Below are 7,500 nucleotides of genomic sequence, written 5' to 3' on the forward strand. Positions count from 1 at the left end.
GCAGATAAATAATGTCGGCTTGTGACTGAGTGACTCACCTTTTCAGTGCGGGTTGAATCGACTGGGGACGCTGCCGCTGCGGGCTGTTCTTCTGAACCAAATCATTTCAGAATCCGATCACAACAAGGCAGGTCCCGCGGTTGTCTTTCCTCCAGGCGTTTCAGCTAAAGTCCAGCAGCAGGGTCCCATGTCTTGCTTCATTCAGCATGAATGCCAGCCATTGCTTTTAACTAGCTAGCTAGCTACACATTGCCTCTGTATGGTGTGCAGAACCAATCAGCCACCCCTCTTCCTCAGAGGAATTCAAGTCAGTAGGGCGTAAAAACATATGCCATGGGGGGATAGAACTTGCTAGTTAAGCTTCCTAGCTTCTAAATCAGCACCATGCGATTTGTTTTAGGCTAGCAAGCTAACTTAGCGATTTGCTGTTTGCTAACTTATCTGAAAGCAAGCAAAGGTAACGTTAGCTAACTGTACCAGGATCAGTTTATTGATTAGGATATTCTTCTTGATGTCTGGAGATGCTGCCGGGAATCTGTTAGCTCTGTAGCTAACCGTTATTACCGTACTGTAACAGTCACTAGCCGGGCAATGTGGCATCAGTAAACTCAGCCAGCGACGTTAGCTTGTTCAAAAAAGACAGATTCAACAAAAAATATCAAATCACGAAATATCAAAAGCTACCACCAATTGACGTATACTATTTTCATCTTAAATGGTCATGTATTTTAACCAGATAACGGCTAATAACGGTACCTTCGGTAGCCTTTGAGTTGGTCCTTGTAAAAAAATCCCTTCCGACTTCAACTCCCTGGTTTCCCTGGTAACGACCCAGATCCCCGTTCTGATTGGTCCTAGTAGGAGTCGCCACCACAGTGACCCCTGGTGGTCACGTCAAGCAACACGCTCGTCCTGTACCTGTTTCAACCGATGCTTTCCAGAATGCTTTCACAGACGAGCTACAGGTGCAGCCGAGCCAGGTAGCTATGCATTGATTCAGCAGGAGACTTTGTATATTAATGTACAAAACTGAAAACAGTATAAGTATCTTAACTTTTTTTAACGTGTCAGCTGATTTAAAGCCACAATCTGTACGATGTGTTGTACCAATCAAAGAGTGGCACTGACAAAACATTTTTATTTTTTTATTTGATTTAAATCACCTTTATTTAACCAGGTAGGCCAGTTGAGAACAAGTTCTCATTTACAATTGCGACCTGGCCAAGATAAAGCAAAGCAGTTCGACACATACAACAACACAGAGTTACACATGGAGTAAAACAAACATACAGTCAATAATACAGTAGAAAAATAAGTCTATATACAATGTGAGCAAATGAGGTGAGATAAGGGAGGTAAAGGCAAAAAAAAGGCCATGGTGGCGAAGTAAATACAATATAGCAAGTATATAATATAGCAAGTAAAACACTGGAATGGTAGATTTGCAGTGGAAGAATGTGCAAAGTAGAAATAATGGGGTGCAAAGGAGCAAAATAAATAAATAAATACAGTAGGGGGAGAGGTAGTTGTTTGGGCTAAATTATAGATGGGCTATGTACAGGTGCAGTAATCTGTGAGCTGCTCTGACAGCTGGTGCTTAAAGCTAGTGAGGGAGATAAGTGTTTCCAGTTTCAGAGATTTTTTTATATAGTGAAGAATGGAGGAAATGGATCGTGATCCCATGACATTCATATAGTGCTTGATTTCTCTTATACATCTGGGGTGCTCAAGGACATTTCTGTCTTGTGTCAGGAGATCTGAGTTTCCATCCGAACACCATCATTTCCCGTCTGAATTTGTATTGTATGGTAACCGTTGGCGATGCTTGAACAAAATCATTACCCAGTACGACTCCTCTGTGTGTGTGTCACATTGGTTGGACATGTACAGTATAACAAACAGTGGGGGAAAAGAACACGTACACCGCTTGTACGTTTAGTTTCTCCAGATACATAGGAGTCATCTGATGAGTGTATTTGACGTCTCTTGTTCCACGAATGAATCAGTCTCCGACTTACATCATTGTAATGTAAGAGAACGAACAGCAGAGGGCAGCAGGGTGTCATATATGTGAATATCCCATCGGCAATTTATCCTGACTCAGCAACCTTTAGAGTTATTGGGATGTAATGGCACTGTAGTTTATATATGAATACATACAACATATGACACGTAATTATATTAGTCCATGTTGCGAGTGAGCGATATCAGGTCATATTCTATTTTTCAATGTTTTCTGGATTTGTGATGTCTCGAGTTAAAGACATGCTCTGGAACTTTGGTGACTACCAAGTATTGTTTAAAAACACAGTGATGAAAAAAAGTACCCGATTGTGATACTCGAGTAAATGCATAGATACCTAAAATAGAAAATGACTCAAGTAAAAGATTGAAGTTGAAATACTACTTGAGTAAAAGTCTAAAAGTATTTGGTTCTAAATATATTTATGTATCCAAGGTAAATGTAAAAGTATAAATCATTTTACATTTCTTAAATTAAGCAAAGCAGATGGCGACATTTTATTGTTTTTAAAATGTACGGATCGCCAGGGGCCACACTCCAACACTCAGACATTATTTACAGGAGATGCATTTCTGTTTAGTGAGTCCTCCAGATCAGAGGCAGTAGGGATGACCAGGGATGTTCTCTGTTTAGTGAGTCCTCCAGATCAGAGGCAGTAGGGATGACCAGGGATGTTCTCTGTTTAGTGAGTCCTCCAGATCAGAGGCAGTAGGGATGACCAGGGATGTTCTCTGTTTAGTGAGTCCTCCAGATCAGAGGCAGTAGGGATGACCAGGGATGTTCTCTGTTTAGTGAGTCCTCCAGATCAGAGGCAGTAGGGATGACCAGGGATGTTCTCTGTTTAGTGAGTCCTCCAGATCAGAGGCAGTAGGGATGACCAGGGATGTTCTCTGTTTAGTGAGTCCTCCAGATCAGAGGCAGTAGGGATGACCAGGGATGTTCTCTGTTTAGTGAGTCCTCCAGATCAGAGGCAGTAGGGATGACCAGGGATGTTCTGTGTTTAGTGAGTCCTCCAGATCAGAGGCAGTAGGGATGACCAGGGATGTTCTGTGTTTAGTGAGTCCTCCAGATCAGAGGCAGTAGGGATGACCAGGGATGTTCTGTGTTTAGTGAGTCCTCCAGATCAGAGGCAGTAGGGATGACCAGGGATGTTCTCTGTTTAGTGAGTCCTCCAGATCAGAGGCAGTAGGGATGACCAGGGATGTTCTCTGTTTAGTGAGTCCTCCAGATCAGAGGCAGTAGGGATGACCAGGGATGTTCTCTGTTTAGTGAGTCCTCCAGATCAGAGGCAGTAGGGATGACCAGGGATGTTCTCTGTTTAGTGAGTCCTCCAGATCAGAGGCAGTAGGGATGACCAGGGATGTTCTCTGTTTAGTGAGTCCTCCAGATCAGAGGCAGTAGGGATGACCAGGGATGTTCTCTGTTTAGTGAGTCCTCCAGATCAGAGGCAGTAGGGATGACCAGGGATGTTCTGTGTTTAGTGAGTCCTCCAGATCAGAGGCAGTAGGGATGACCAGGGATGTTCTCTGTTTAGTGAGTCCTCCAGATCAGAGGCAGTAGGGATGACCAGGGATGTTCTCTGTTTAGTGAGTCCTCCAGATCAGAGGCAGTAGGGATGACCAGGGATGTTCTCTGTTTAGTGAGTCCTCCAGATCAGAGGCAGTAGGGATGACCAGGGATGTTCTGTGTTTAGTGAGTCCTCCAGATCAGAGGCAGTAGGGATGACCAGGGATGTTCTGTGTTTAGTGAGTCTTCCAGATCAGAGGCAGTAGGGATGACCAGGGATGTTCTGTGTTTAGTGAGTCCTCCAGATCAGAGGCAGTAGGGATGACCAGGGATGTTCTCTGTTTAGTGAGTCCTCCAGATCAGAGGCAGTAGGGATGACCAGGGATGTTCTCTGTTTAGTGAGTCCTCCAGATCAGAGGCAGTAGGGATGACCAGGGATGTTCTGTGTTTAGTGAGTCCTCCAGATCAGAGGCAGTAGGGATGACCAGGGATGTTCTCTGTTTAGTGAGTCCTCCAGATCAGAGGCAGTAGGGATGACCAGGGATGTTCTGTGTTTAGTGAGTCCTCCAGATCAGAGGCAGTAGGGATGACCAGGGATGTTCTCTGTTTAGTGAGTCCTCCAGATCAGAGGCAGTAGGGATGACCAGGGATGTTCTCTGTTTAGTGAGTCCTCCAGATCAGAGGCAGTAGGGATGACCAGGGATGTTCTCTGTTTAGTGAGTCCTCCAGATCAGAGGCAGTAGGGATGACCAGGGATGTTCTCTGTTTAGTGAGTCCTCCAGATCAGAGGCAGTAGGGATGACCAGGGATGTTCTGTGTTTAGTGAGTCCTCCAGATCAGAGGCAGTAGGGATGACCAGTGATGTTCTCTGTTTAGTGAGTCCTCCACATCAGAGGCAGTAGGGATGACCAGGGATGTTCTCTGTTTAGTGAGTCCTCCAGATCAGAGGCAGTAGGGATGACCAGGGATGTTCTCTTGATAAGTGTGTGAATTGGACCATTTTCCTGTCTAGCTAAGCATTTAAAATTTAAGTACTTTTGGGTGTCAGGGAAAATGTATGGAGTAAAAAGTACATCATTTTCTTTAGGAATGTAGTGAAGTAAAAGTAAAAGTAGTTCAAAAAAAAGTATTAGTAAAGTACAGATACCCCGAAAAACTACTTAAGTAGTACTTTCAAGTATTTTAAATTAAGTACTTTATACCACTGTTTAAAGTTCCCACTTTGGGCTGGATGTGTCAATGTGTAGTTCATACATGCATGATGCACACAGCAGAGATACAGAGAAACACAGAGAGAGAGAGACACAGAGAGAGAAAGAGAGAGTTAAAGAGAGAGAGACAGAGAGAGTTAAAGAGAGAGTTAAAGAGAGAGAGAGAGTTAAAGAGAGAGAGAGAGAGAGACAGAGAGAGAGAGAGACAGAGAGACACACAGAGAGAGAGAGAGACAGAGAGAGAGACAGAGAAAGAAAGAGAGAGTTAAAGAGAGAGTTAAAGAGAGAGACAGAGAGAGAGTTAAAGAGAGAGAGAGAGTTAAAGAGAGAGAGAGAGAGAGACAGAGATAAAGAGAGAGTTAAAGAGAGAGAGAGAGTTAAAAAGAGAGAGATAGTTAAAGAGAGAGAGAGAGAGAGACAGAGAGACATACAGAGAGAGAGAGAGAGAGACAGAGAGACACAGAGAGAGAGTTAAAGAGAGAGAGAGAGAGAGAGAGAGACAGAGAGAGAAAGAGATAGTTAAAGAGAGAGAGAGAGAGAGAGAGAGAGAGAGACAGAGAGAGAAAGAGAGAGTTAAAGAGAGAGAGAGAGTTAAAGAGAGAGAGAGAGAGAGTTAAAAAGAGAGAGAGAGTTAAAGAGAGAGAGAGAGAATGGGGTTTCCATTGTGTGGCACAGTCTTCCATTTCTGCATTGGAATGTACAAATGTGTGTGTGTGTGTGTGTGTGTGTGTGTGTGTGCACAGCTTATATTGGTCTCCCGGTTCTCCCTCCATGCCTGACTGCAGGTACACCCCCTAACTCTACCATGGGAAAGGTAGGAGACTGCTTGTAATAGCTTGATTTATCAAACCTTGTAATTGCTTTTATGAGTCTCGTATAAGGTGCATAAGGGGCGCATTGTACGGAAAACCTGCTTTGTCCCCCCCCCCCCCTGTTTTTGTCTGTGTTCAAAACGGCATCCTATTCCCTACATAGTGCACTACTTTTAATCAGAGCCCTATGATTCCTTGCCAAAAGTAGTGCACTAAATAAATTAGTAATACAGTGCCATTTGGGACACAGGCCCATAAGTGTCGGGGAAAAGTCACTTCTCGTTTTCCACGTATTATATTTCTAATGGTTGCAGGAGAAGGAGGAGGATATGCCAGTGGCTCTGAGGCCTGACATGCTGCATGTGTTTCTAGTCAGCACACCACAACATCTGTCTGGTTCTGGCATTTGTACACGCTCCGTGGGGTGAGAACAAGCTCGCGTCTCAAATGACACCCTATTCCCTACATAGTGCACTATTTTGTTGACCAGATCCCTATGAGCCTTAGTGCACTACATAGTGTGCCATTCGGGATGCGGATCCCAGACATCAGATTCAGACTCCAAGCTAATTGGAGCAGGAAGTCCAAGGGAGAGACCTTGGATCCTTTCCTCCAAAAAGGCGCTTTGAAAGGAATTGAGGAAACGAGGAAACAAGGATTCGCCTGCTTGTAATATTTTTTCATGTGGTTTCATATGGCAGCAGCAAGGGGTGAGTGCTTTCTCGCTGGCACAACGGGAAATGGCGCGTTACTTACGACCCGTCCCTCATACCTCTCCTCACTGACACTGTGGCATCCTGGGTCGATGCCTGCATCCCACATGGTCAGCTATGTGCATCCCAGATGGTCAGCTATGTACATCCCAGATGGTCAGCTATGTACATCCCAGATGGTCAGCTATGTGCATCCCAGATGGTCAGCTATGTACATCCCAGATGGTCAGCTATGTGCATCCCAGATGGTCAGCTATGTGCATCCCAGATGGTCAGCTATGTGCATCCCAGATGGTCAGCTATGTACATCCCAGATGGTCAGCTATGTACATCCCAGATGGTCAACTATGTGCATCCCAGATGGTCAGCTATGTGCATCCCAGATGGTCAGCTATGTGCATCCCAGATGGTCAGCTATGTACATCCCAGATGGTCAGCTATGTACATCCCAGATGGTCAGCTATGTACATCCCAGATGGTCAGCTATGTGCATCTCACATGGTCAGCTATGTGCATCCCAGATGGTCAGCTATGTACATCCCAGATGGTCAGCTATGTACATCCCAGATGGTCAGCTATGTGCATCCCAGATGGTCAGCTATGTGCATCTCACATGGGCAGCTATGTACATCCCAGATGGTCAGCTATGTACATCCCAGATGGTCAGCTATGTACATCTCACATGGTCAGCTATGTGCATCCCAGATGGTCAGCTATGTGCATCCCAGATGGTCAGCTATGTGCATCCCAGATGGTCAGCTATGTGCATCCCAGATGGTCAGCTATGTACATCCCAGATGGTCAGCTATGTGCATCCCAGATGGTCAGCTATGTGCATCCCAGATGGTCAGCTATGTACATCCCAGATGGTCAGCTATGTACATCCCAACCCCCTAACCTCCCAGCCCCCCTAACCTCCCAGCCCCCCTACCCTCCCAGCCCCCCTAACCTCCCAGCCACCTAACCTCCCAGCCCCCCTAACCTCCCAGCCCCCCTAACCTCCCAGCCACCTAACCTCCCAGCCCCCCTAACCTCCCAGCCCCCCTAACCTCCCAGCCACCTAACCTCCCAGCCCCCCTAACCTCCCAGCCCCCCTACCCTCCCAGCCCCCTAACCTCCCAGCCCCCTAACCTCCCAGCCCCCTAACCTCCCAGCCCCCTAACCTCCCAGCCCCCTAACCTCCCAGCCCCCTAACCTCCCAGCCCCCCTAACCTCCCAGCCCCCCTAACCTCCCA

The 7,500-nt window shown here is 46.1% G+C and overlaps 1 protein-coding gene across 3 annotated transcripts in view; it reads right to left on the reverse strand.

Annotated features, from left to right (window-relative positions):
• The window catches only part of zdhhc1 (zinc finger DHHC-type containing 1), a 66,632-nt gene extending 65,802 nt beyond the window's left edge, over nt 1-830 (reverse strand). For 2 of the 3 annotated variants that reach the window (XM_071400422.1, XM_071400420.1), the window contains exon 1: nt 39-829. The gene's annotated coding sequence lies outside the window, so the exon portion shown is untranslated. Of the gene's footprint in view, nt 1-38 lie in introns of all 3 variants that reach the window. The other variant, XM_071400423.1, reaches the window with a different exon arrangement.
• Between the last annotated feature and the right edge of the window lie 6,670 nt (nt 831-7,500).

Source organism: Salvelinus alpinus, chromosome 5 (genome assembly GCF_045679555.1).
Source record: "Salvelinus alpinus chromosome 5, SLU_Salpinus.1, whole genome shotgun sequence".
NCBI lineage: Eukaryota > Metazoa > Chordata > Actinopteri > Salmoniformes > Salmonidae > Salvelinus > Salvelinus alpinus.